Raw genomic sequence first — 12,217 nt, forward strand, 5'->3', positions numbered from 1 at the left:
GTCTCTGTGTTTTGGAGGACTGGGGATTTAAGAGTATTTAATGTCTTTTTAGGATCACAAATATAAATAGATTAAAGATTGTTGATATTCAGGCCTTCAGAATTTAAGTGTTTTAAATATAGTGTTCAGATTATGATGGGTATGTTTTTGCCATCTGGTCTACTCAAATGTATATTTTTATTTTGCAAAACAACCCAAGCCTTCTCTGTGTTGCTTATTCAGTACCTTTTGAATTCCCCAGCAGAGTTGGTTTTCAAAGCAAACATTCCGCAATGAAATGTGGCTCGTCAATGGAGTGTCTCCATTGTGCTAGAAGTATTTCTTCTCTGGCTGTAATTTCACATTACAGGCTTATTTACGCCCCGCCCTCCTAGTATCTTTACAAGAGCAGTGACTTTGTCCTCAAGTAGAGGATGTGTAATTTGGGGTGAAAGTAAATTACAGTTTATTTGAGTTTATTCCTAAACCTATCTATTTGGTACTTTGGAGTAGATCACACCAAGAGACAGTTCCTTGGTCTTAAAAAGGAATGTTTTGATTGCTTTGGGTATTGTGCTGGCTGTTCGCTTTGGCCACTTGAAGCATGTTAATAAATGCCACTGATTAAAACAGCTGGAGCATTTCTTTTCCCATTCCAGTTAAGGAGCAGCATACTGAAGTCCTGGCATCTCTCACCTGTATGGCAACAAGCAGGCTGAGAGGACAGAGGGTGAGAGAATCAGTGAGTCAGTCCCCCTGGGTTGGTGCTGTTCTCCTTGCTCTCTGAGTAAACACAGCAATGTTTTCTTTTTCTTTTTTCCCCCCAAAGAAAGAATGGTAAGGGGAAAAATATATTTGTGTATTTAGACCAGTCGTATTCTGTCATTAATTTAGCATAGACCTGCCATATATTAGAGCAACTGAATATAATATGGAGTAAGTTTGACCAGGTCAAGTTTTAGGATATAGTTGAAGTTCTTAAAAATTTTTTTCTATTTTATCTAAATCTTCCTATTGTATGTAAATCAGAATCTATCTTACTGCAGCAAATTCATATCACTGTTTACCAGCTAATTGACAGTATTTATCAGCATCACCATTTAGTGTTTTGTTTTATCATCTTTGAATTATGATAGACTTGATTTGGCTCATTACAAAAAGTATAGGTTTAAACTGGACTTACCTTTAGTTAAAATAAAGGCAAAGAAATTTAAAACCATAAATGCTATATTTCACAAGAAATCAGTTGCATATTATCAGTTACATAGTTACTTTTAAAAGAGAAGAAAATTGCTATTAAACCACGTCGTATTTGGGGGCATTGAAGGAACTTTTCTTTCTCTGAAGAGCATTGTACTATTATATTTTTATGAAAAATAAAATATCTTCACCAGAGATATCTCAGATTGTCTGTTTCACAGTACTGAAATGTGTCTGTATAAGCACAAGTAGTAAAAAGAGTATGAAATTTAGGCAGAAGACCTCGCCTTGGATCCGTTTCTGGAGTTACCTTGCTTTATTTAATCTCCCAGCCTGTTTCCTCATCTATAAAAAAAGGGCGAGGATAACTTTCACAGAGTAATTGGGAGGCTGGATAGTCTGGAGTTATGAGAAACTGCTTCTGACGTAGTAAAGAACTAAATTAAATTTAAAATATTTGCATATGCCTGGGTTTGACTATTATTAGGATTTAAGTCACTAAAGATAAATATATTTATTTAATGAGCTGGAATCTGAATATGTAGTGTTGTAGGTATCACATTCCTGAAGTCTTTTTAGCTATATCATTAGTCTATCCCTGGAATGGTATAGTTGGAGGCTCTTTTTAGCAATAATAGCTTGTTTTTAATTAGGCTAATTTTAAGAGCAATTAATGTTCCAACTGGCAATAATCCTATAATCTGCATAAAGCAGGTTTTCCGGCTGCTGGGTAACTTGGTTCTCTTTTTCTCTTATTCCATCCATTTTACTTAACTACAGGGTAGTCATGAATCAGAGCCAGGACTGTCATGTAAGGTTGTGCTAATTGTGCATTGCACAAAGGCACCCAATTGAGGAGGTGAATGGGCCTAAAATCTAGCTCACATTCCCCTCAACAAGCCATGTGTGGAGGAAGGGGCACCTGCCATCGCTCACCAGGGCACCATGTGGTGCAGGTCTGCCCAGAGAGGTGCCTTTTTCTAATTTGCCCAAAGAGAGTACCTTTCTTAATTCCTCCACCCAGAGGGTGCCTTTTTTTTAAATGTGCAAAACAATAGTGTGCCACAGCTGGCTTATTGCTGGCTTCCCAGAGGAAAGTCAATTGCGTGCCTCTCGTCCCAACTCCACGCTGAGTGACATCAGGTTGGTAGCTTTTAATTGGCAAAGATGGAAGTATTTTATTTACACTGTAGAAATCAATAAATGCTACAAATCAGGAATTTCTCCCCCCGCCCCCCCCCCAGCCCCAAGAGTTGGTTTCCAGTCACTGAAGAAGGCCCTAGTATAGGCTAGAATGGCACTGACCAGCACAGGCACATTTGAGGCCCAAAAAAGTACATGATTGGAGCACACATGGAGCTGGATGGACTCTCTTTGTAAGTCTGAGGGCAGCTTGGAGCTGTCCATCTCAAATTCAGATTACTTCACAAGACAGATGATGATAGTTGTGACGCAGAAACTGTTATGGGTTGCAGAGAAATACCCAGCCCAGCTCTAGAAAATGACTAGGAGGTAAATGAGCTGAATTCTTAAAGCAAGCCCTGGGGTCTTGGAGGGCCGGCTCTGTGGCTGAGTGGTTAAGTTCGTGCGCTCCGCTGCGGCGGCCCAGGGTTCGGATCCTGGGCATGGACATGGCACCGCTCGTCAGGCCATGTTGAGGCGGCATCCCACATCCCACAACTAGAAGGACGTGCAACTAAGATATACAGCTGTGTAGAGGGGGTTTTTGGGGAGATAAAGCAGGAAAAAAAAAAAAAAAGATTGGCAGCAGTTGTTAGCCCAGGTGCCAATCAAAAAAAAAGCAAGCCCTGGGGTCAGAGTGGACACACATAATTCACCTATTGTGTGATGACACAATGCTGCAAACACTCCTGGGCTGCGGGTTGGGCTGGATTTGGACAGTGAGCTCTGACTTACGGGTCATTTTGACTTGGCAGTAAGATAATATTTGAGCAGGAGAAATTTCCTGTGATCCAGCAGAACCCAATCCAATCCTGCCATGCCTCAGCGCCCCCTTCTTAAGAAGGAAGTGATGTCTGACAAGCACTTCACAGCCCCAAACCCAACACGGAACCAAGTCAGCAGGCTGGAAATGACAACTCTGTGCCTACACCAGGTAGGCCTGGATAGCCCAGAACCAAACAGGCCAAAATGTCACCCCAAACCCACCCTGAGTTTTGGATCTTACAACTTCAAGGAACGAAGCATGCCTGCCAACACCACAAGAAAAGAAGATAGAGGGTCTATGGCAAAAAATAAATAGTAATGACCCTCAAACCTCAGGCCAGAACAGTCCTGGGCCCCAGCTGCCACATATAGAGAAGAAAGAGAGCACTGAAAAAGGAAGGAAGAAAGCTCAAAAAAGATGACCAAGCCTCCTCCAGAAGGAGGAATTCACGTAGGGGTCAAATTCAAAATGAAAGCTGTCAGTGCCTCCTTCCATGTGGAAGTAGCCCCACCTTTTTACCACTCCAGACCGAATAGGCCCATGAGCCTTTTCCATGAGGCAGAGTAAGAACTCCACCTAGCAACAGCCAATAAGATGTCTTTAAAAGTGAACTATACTAGCATCACTCTTCTTCCCAGAGTCGGGCAGAGTGAAGAGGGCCAGAAGTGGTGGAGAGAAGGGAGTCTTGAGTACAAATCAGAAGCACACAAACTGGTGTAAGAAATAAACCACAACACATCGGGGCTCAGGAGATGCTGACTCATTTAGATGATAAAGGGGTACTGAGCCAGACATACCTGAAGTATGAAATAGGAGAAGGCCGTTTCAAATACAAAGGACTCATCACAGAGTTCCTTTAAATTCTCTCTCCTTTAGTGAAATTTAATGTTTTATAGGTCATTAACCACATCATTATGTACCTGGGGGTGACAGAAAAACAGCAAGCTGAAATGTGCTCCTCCATTTCTTATCAAATACGTCAAGTGAAAATACAGTATCTCTACAAGTGTAATTCATCCCAATGGCATTTCAAGTGACCACGGCTTTTTAGGAACATTTTTGTTGAGTAAAAAGAAATAGGAATTGTGTGCTAGGAGATGTTTAACAACTGACTCTTGGTTGGGGGAGGCCTGATTTGTATTTGCCAAATTCTGGGTTGGAAATGTTCCCACCATGAGTGATTTCAAGCTACTGTGTTGTCAAGCAGCAACCAAAATTTTGGAAAATTTAGAAATTGGCTCTTGCAAGCGTGTGTGAGCCGACTTCACAGCACTGATCACTTACCTAGTATGAGAATGGGCTATCAGGAGGCCTTCGGGTGCAAATAAAGAGGACCCGACTCGAACTGGCGTGAACGATAAAGACGTGTACTATCTCACGTACTGAGAGGGAAAGCTACATTGGCTTGACAATGTCATTAAAGATCCGGGATATTTCCTTCCTTCTGCTCTCCCATCCTCAGCAGCTGGCTGTCACCTGCGGCTTATCCTCTCATGGTTGTAAGGTGACTGCCACAGCTCCAGGCGTCACTCTGAGGAGAGGGGATGGCTGGTAGGAAGTCAACCAACAAGCTCTATCGCAACAAATGGAAGCCGTTAACCATGCATGGAATAAACCAAGAGATCATCTGTCCACAAATGACTGAGCTTTGGGAGAGCTCCCTAAATTCCAATGAAGGTGACGTTGGTAGAATCTCAAGAAAGCAAACCTGAATGTTATATAATTTATTAAGCAAACCAATTATACCCTCTTTGGAGAATATATGACTAGATAGAGGATGATCAGAGCATAGAAAATGGAAGCCCAAAGGGTCAGACAGTGGCAGAATTTATTCAGCATTCTTCAGGAGAAAGAGAATATGAACAGGGTGAACAAAAACCTAGCTGTCAGAGAGGTTCATGCCAATCTGGGGCCGGGATGGTTTGTTAGGTCTTTCCATGGCTTGCATGAAATATATTTCAAAATACTTTAGTACTTTTTATAAACTTTCTAAAGTTTATATGGAGACATAGACTTGTAAGAGTAGCCAGACAAATTCCGTAAAAGAAAAATAAGATGGAAGCATGAAGTACCCTACCAGATCTTAAAACATTGTACAACGACAGTAATTGGTTGGGAGTAATTAAAGGATTTGGGTACTAGTCCATGAATAGGTGGATCCATGAAACAAACGAGAGGCCACAGATTGTTGTGAACACACTCAGGAATTTAATGCATGATATATATTTTTTTAAAGATTGGCACCTGAGCTAACATCTGTTGCCGATCTTCTTTTATTATTTTTTTCTTCTTCTTCTCCCCAAAGTCCCCCAGTACGTTGTGGTATGTTCTAGTTGTGAGTGCCTCTGGTTGTGCTATGTGGGACGCCACCTCAGCATGGCCTGATGAGCGGTGCCGTGTCCACACCCAGGATCTGAACTGGTGAAACCCTGGGCCGCTCAAGCAGAGCGTGCGAACTTAACCACTCGGCCACGGGCCAGCCTCTAATGTATGATTACGGTTGCATTTTAAACGAGTGGAGAAAAAAAATGTATTACTTTTAAATGCAGTGGGACAATTGGCTAGCCTTATAGAAAAGATAAGCTCTATCTCCCATTTTTAATAAAATACTTCTTTCCTTTGACAAAATAAATTCTAGGCGACCAAAGATTTAAACATTCTACAAAGGAACTGTAAAATATTAAAACATGGGAAGTAAAAAAAAAAAAAATCAGAGTTGGGAGGGGATTTTAGGCAAAACCCACAAGATTGATAAATTTGAGTACACAGAATAACAATGTCTGTTCAGAAAAAAAATACAATAAGCTTAAAAAGACAAATGATAAAATTCAAAAATATCTGTTTCCCAATGACAGACAAAGGGCTAATTTTCTTAAAAAGAGCATCGTGGTTTCCAGGAGAAAGTGATTGGTTTAGGGAGGGGAACACGACCTATTCAGAGTCGAGGAGACTCAATTCTGCTACTTTTGTGAGCTCTCTGGGAAGTGAATTTGCTCTTTTCTGCTGGACTGGAAATATGAAAAGCTAGCTATTAAATCAGGGCTAGGCCTACTGCTCCCATTTGTTCCCACTAAAGGAAAGCCAGTGCAAGGGGAGAGAACCATCTCTCTCATTACGTTGTTTGAGGCTCAAATCCAGTTATGCCTGAAGCTCTGACCCGAGATTCTTAGTTATGGGAGCCAGTTCGTTCCTTTTTTGCTTAAGCCAATTTGAGTCTGTCACTTAAGATACAACGTGACCTAATATAAAAGTCACTACTAAAACAGGCAAAAGACACGAAAAAAGAATTGTTCTCAAACATGAAAAAAACTATTCAGCCTCACTCATAAGTAAAGAAATGTATATTAAAACATTAAGATACCTTACATCTATCTGGTGAAGATCAAGTTAATCAGGTTGAATTGCTAGGTAAGGGGAAACAGTTATGCGCTTATGCTGTTGGTTAGAGCATGAATCCAGCTGCCATGCTGGAGGTGCAACATTTTGGAAGGCAAATTTGAATAACATCTATCAAAATTAAAATGCACATAACACTTTGCCCCTGCAACTCCACTTTCATAGATCTAGCCATAAGATATATTAGCCCATGTGTGCAAAGATATATGTATAGGATGTTTTTTGTAGCATTATCTGTAAGAGCAGAAGACTGGAAACAAATGGCCACTAATAAGGGACTGATTAAATTATGGTACACCCATATAATGGAACATTATGCACTCATTAAAAAGAATATCCTAACATAGAATGATCCTTAAGATATATCAAGTCAACAAAGCAAAGCACCAAATAGTTTGTATAATATGTTCTTCATTGTATTTTTTAAAGGCTGTAGCACATATATATTCCTGTGTATGCTTTTATATATGTAGATTATTTCTGGATTTATAAGGATTTATTTTTTTAAGAAACTAAATAACCTTTACTTCTAGATAGGGGTACTAGGAGACAAGAAGCTTAATATAGGAGAGAGATCTACTTTCACCAAATACCATTTTGTTGTCATGGTAGACAGCTTCTGAAATGGTCCCCTGCCTTGTGTAATCCCCTTCCCTGGAGTATGGGCAGGACTTGTAGCTTGCTTCTGACCACTAGAATGCAGTACAGTAATAGTGATGGACTGTCACTTCTCTGATGAAGTTACATAAGACAGTGACTTCTGGGGCCAGCCCCATGGCGCAGCGGTTAAGTTCGCACGTTCTACTTCTTGGCAGCCCGGGGTTCGCCGGTTCGGATCCCGGGTGTGGACATGGCACCGTTTGGCAAGCCATGCTGTGGTAGGCGTCCCACGTATAAAGTAGAGGAAGATGGGCACAGATGTGAGCTCAGGGCCAGTCTTCCTCAGCGAAAAGAGGAGGATTGGCAGCAGAGGTTAGCTCAGGGCCAATCTTCCTCAAAAAAATAAATAAATAAAAATTTTAAAAAATAAAAAATAAAAAAAGATAGTGACTTCTCTCTTGCTAGCAGATTCTCTCCCTTGATGGCTTTTTGAAGCAAACCGCCATACTGGAGAGGCCTATGTGGCAAGGAGCTCTAGGTGGCCTCCAGCCAACAGCCAGCAAGGAACTGGGACCCTCAGTATAACAGCCCTTGATGAATTGAATTTTGACAAGAACCACATGAGCTCAGAAGTGGATCCTAACTCAGGTGAACCTTCAGATGAGACCCCAGGCCTGGCTGACACCTTGACTGCGGCCTTCTGAATTAAAGGACCCACTTAAAACTGTGTCCAGATTCCCTACCCACAGAAATTAGGAGATTAAAAAATGTGTGTTGTTTTAAGCTGCCAAATTTTGGGGTAATTTGTTATGAAACAATAGATAACTAATATGCTTGTTTCATTTTTTTCCTTAAATATAGATTTCATATTCAATTTATAAAAATAAATTAGTTTAAAATATCTTTCAAAATAACACCAACGAAAGCAATAATGACCCACATTTCTTTTTTTCAGATTCCATATTCACCAAGCAACTTTCAGATTAATCCTCCCGGTTCCCAATTATTCCGATGCTACTAAGATTGTGCCCTGAATAAGTCATCTAAGCATTCTGGTCATTGGCAAGGAATATGCCTCCTTGTACATCAATATGTGGGCCCTCAGGTTAACATGTGTCAATCTCCTATGAGGGTGACCAGGTTGAGGAGAGTCAGCTGTTGTCTAGCTGACCAGCTCTGCACAGCTGAGGCCAGTTGGGGATCATCGCAGTATGATCATTAGCAGTTCCCTGGGGCCGGACGATGAACGCCTGTCCATCCATCCTGGGGCAAGCTTAGCTGCCCAGGGGCAGGGCCTCCTTTCACCTTCCACAAGCCCTAACAGCTTATAGACACCAAAAAAACTGACACAGGGGCTCTTACAGAGCTCTACCTAGTCTAATAAATTAAACTGAGTTTAATGTGTGGCCTTCTTTTGTTGAGGGTTTCTTCAAACCACAAAACCAATAATCCTCTTAAATATAAGCAGTATTTTTCCCCTTTGTCCTCCAAACAGTATACTCATATGTCTTTTCTTAAAAAAAAAAAAAAAAAAAAAGAAGCCATAAAGCATTCTACTGGTTTAAGTTCTTCATCAAAATAAACTTCAGGGGCTGGCCCCGTGGCCGAGTGGTTACGTTCGCGCGCTCCGCTGCAGGCGGCCCAGTGTTTCGTCGGTTCGAATCCTGGGCGCGGACATGGCACTGCTCGTCAGACCACGCTGAGGCAGCGTCCCACATGCCACAACCAGAAGAACCCACAACAAAGAATACACAACTATGTACCGGGGGGCTTTGGGGAGAAAAAGGAAAAAATAAAAATCTTTAAAAAAACAAAATAAACTTCAAAGTTCCTGACAGTAGTTGTGTTCATAAGTTTGAGTCTTTGTTTGGCTTTTCGTTGTGTTTCTTTCCCCTTCCACTCTAATTACCAAGGAGCTTTTTTTTTTTTAACACTTTGACTTCAGTTTCACTTGATTTCACTTAGATTTGTTTCCGGGTTAATATAATTCACTTATGGTTTAACTGAAAATATACAATTGTTTCATGTTTTTAGCTACATAGTTGCCTACAATTAACGACGGCCAAATTAAATCCCATTTCATTGACTTTTCATATTCTACTAATATGAGTAGTTGAATCAACAGTTGAAGCCGATTTTCCCTCATCAGTTCTCTCTATTGTACAAGTGGAAACGCCAGCGGAAGAGTGCTGGTAAAATCTACCTTCTCAAGCATTTTGTGTACCCTCATTTTAGACCATTCCTTCTTAAGAAATATTTCAAGGGGGTGAAATTCCCTTTGGGGCTCTTCCACCAACCTCCCTTCCGTTCATGTTCCTGCTCCCCACTGTTCCTTCCACCTCGAGTCTGTAGAATCCTAGCCGAACTAAGAAACTAAAGCAGAAACACAACGCCACAATTTAAGTAGTATTAATGAGCTGTTTCTACTAGAGTTAGCACATGGCAATAGGTGCTAAGTAACTCAAAAGATGCAAACATTCATTGGATTAGCGATGACTAAATTGGTAAAATAATAACAATAGATAACCTTTATTGAGGGCTTCCCATGTGTTCTGTAATGCACTGAATGATTTACGTGGATTTCAGCTCCCTTTGCTACTGCAACAAACCTGTAAGGTGGTTAGTCTTGAGTGTCAATTCAGCTAAGCTACAGTACCCAGTTATGTCATCAAACACTGATTTAGGGATTGCTGTCAAGGTGTTTTGTAGATGTGGTTAACATCTGCAATCAGTTGACTTTAAGGAGATTACCCTTGATAATATGGGTGGGCCTTATCCAATCAGGTAAAGGCCGTAAGAGTAAAAATGAGGCTTCCCCAGGGAAGAAAAAATTCTGCCTCAAGCCTGCAGCATCAAATCCTGTCTGCTAGCCTGCCCTGCAGAACCGCAACACCGACTCCCTGAGTTTCCAGCCTGCTGGCCTGCCCTACAGATTGCAAGCTTGCCAGCCCCTCAGTCACATGGGCCAATTCCTTAAAATATTATCATCTATCTAACTATCTAACTATCTCTGTTCTATTGGTTCCATTTCTCTATGGAACCCTCAGACAGGTGGACGCTGCTATTTTCCCCATTTTAAAAATGGAGAAGCTGGGGTTTGAGAATAATTTGCTGGATTAACAGGTGGTAAGCAGAACCTGAACTTCGACACACAAGATGACTCCACAACCCCTGAAAGCAACCATCAAATTATCTGTAACTAAGGAAAACTTTGTTGGCTAGACTTATTACTGGAGTTTTGTGCCTAATTTTTACTAATTTGTAAAAGGTCATTCAAGAACAATGCATTTGCCTGGAGAATCAGACAGCCCAGAAGTTTAAATGACTCTCAACTGACGAACAGAGTGTAAAGCCATTCTTCTCAGCTCTGTGCTGCCCGTCCTCTCCCCCACTCATGTCTTCACATCTACTGTTTCACTGTCCGGGTATCTGTGCCGTGGTCTCCTGCAGCACATTCAGGGGCCCGCGAGCAGAATATAGTCTTCCTAAAGAGACCGTTCTTTTGAACATATAGCAGGGAAGCAGAATAGAGACGATTCATTCCAAATTCAAAATTCCCTTAAAGGAGGTTTAGTCTCCTCCATCTAGCTGTTGTGGGCAAACAGCTGGAACTGCTTTAGGACTGTCCGCCTGCTGACAGCCAGATGATGTTCTCGAGCTTCCAGACCTCCTCCATAATCCTGAAACCAGATACACAGGCACTGTCTCTGCAGAGCCCAGCTCTTGTTGGGGGTCACTTTCCTGCAGAACTAAAATCACACATCCTTCAAATTACAGGTGAACCCTAACTGTATAACTCAGGGATGATGGAGACTTCTTAAAGCAATACTTTTAAAGAGGCTTCTTCTGAGAAAGAATACAGAGCTTTTGAACCAAAGCGTTCAGTTGAGCAAAAAGTTCAGAATGGCCCAGATCACAGGGGCTCATAAAATTAGAGAGGGTCTAATGAGACGGGCCTAAAATAAGTTTAACTGCCTACTTCCCAGGAGCATAGGAACATTTGATTTTAGGAGAAGTCTAGAATACACTGCTATGAAAAGTCCATGAATTCTCAGAGTCAAATGATAAAAGGAGCAGAAAAGAAAGACAGAGGCCCCAGTAGGTGTGGGTGGCACTACTGCCAGTTGGTGGTCTGATGGGGTTTTTTGAAAATGATACCATTTGTAAAATGGGTTTAAAATAATATTTTGACTAGAGATTTCACGTCTGTAAAGGGTATTAATTATTTTGGAATTTCCTCCAGTGTTTAGAGGCTTTGTGTTTTGAACGCACCAATTGATTAGCTAATCTACAGCTGCTTCTGGGTGCTCAGCAATTTTCCCTGTCCTGTTGCTATGAGACGAGGACTTCTCTGAACCCGCCAGTGTGACAGGCATTGTGAAGAGGCAGCAAGCTCGGCCTGTTAGCCACAGTGCCATCAAGCGGTCATTCTGCAAAACAGTTAGACAAAGAAGGTTTGTGTCTCCAGCCTTCTCTAATTACAGCGCTCCAAGCTTGTCTCTGTTCCAGATGAATTGGCAGGTTAACTGAATAGTGGGGAATTGTTCATTCTCTTCATAGTCTTCTGCACACAGTGAGGACTTTTTCCTTCCAATAAATAAATCATGCCACGGCAAGCAGGATGGCGAAGTTAAAAGAATGTTGGACTGGTTGGCAGAAGGCATTTTAGTTTACCTCTGCTTGACCTCTCCTGGTCTTAATTTCCTATTCTAAACAATGAGGGGCTTGGGCCAGTTCTCCCAATGTCCCTTCTGTTGTAAACGCCTCTAATTCTTTGCTTCTTTTACGTGTGGTTCTTACAGAGGAGCCTGACCTGGAAGCTGATCCTGGTCAAATAGCTCCAAGAGATTTTGGTGATGTTGCTTCAGTGCGTTTGAGCAGGTGGCAGCGAGGCTGGAGAGGTGAAGGGAAAGGCTGTGCCCACCAGGAGAGGCAACATCGCCTGATCTGGCAAATGAATCCTCCCACTTGCTTGGTGGAGGTCCCCTTGGTAGAACTGTCCTTCCTGAGAGAGAACTCCGGCCCAGGGAATCAGCTCCAAGCATCTTGGGTCAACCTGTGATGGAAGGTCCACAGGGAAGGGCGTCCGAGCAG

This window comes from Equus asinus, chromosome 22 (assembly GCF_041296235.1).
Source record: "Equus asinus isolate D_3611 breed Donkey chromosome 22, EquAss-T2T_v2, whole genome shotgun sequence".
Taxonomy (NCBI): domain Eukaryota; kingdom Metazoa; phylum Chordata; class Mammalia; order Perissodactyla; family Equidae; genus Equus; species Equus asinus.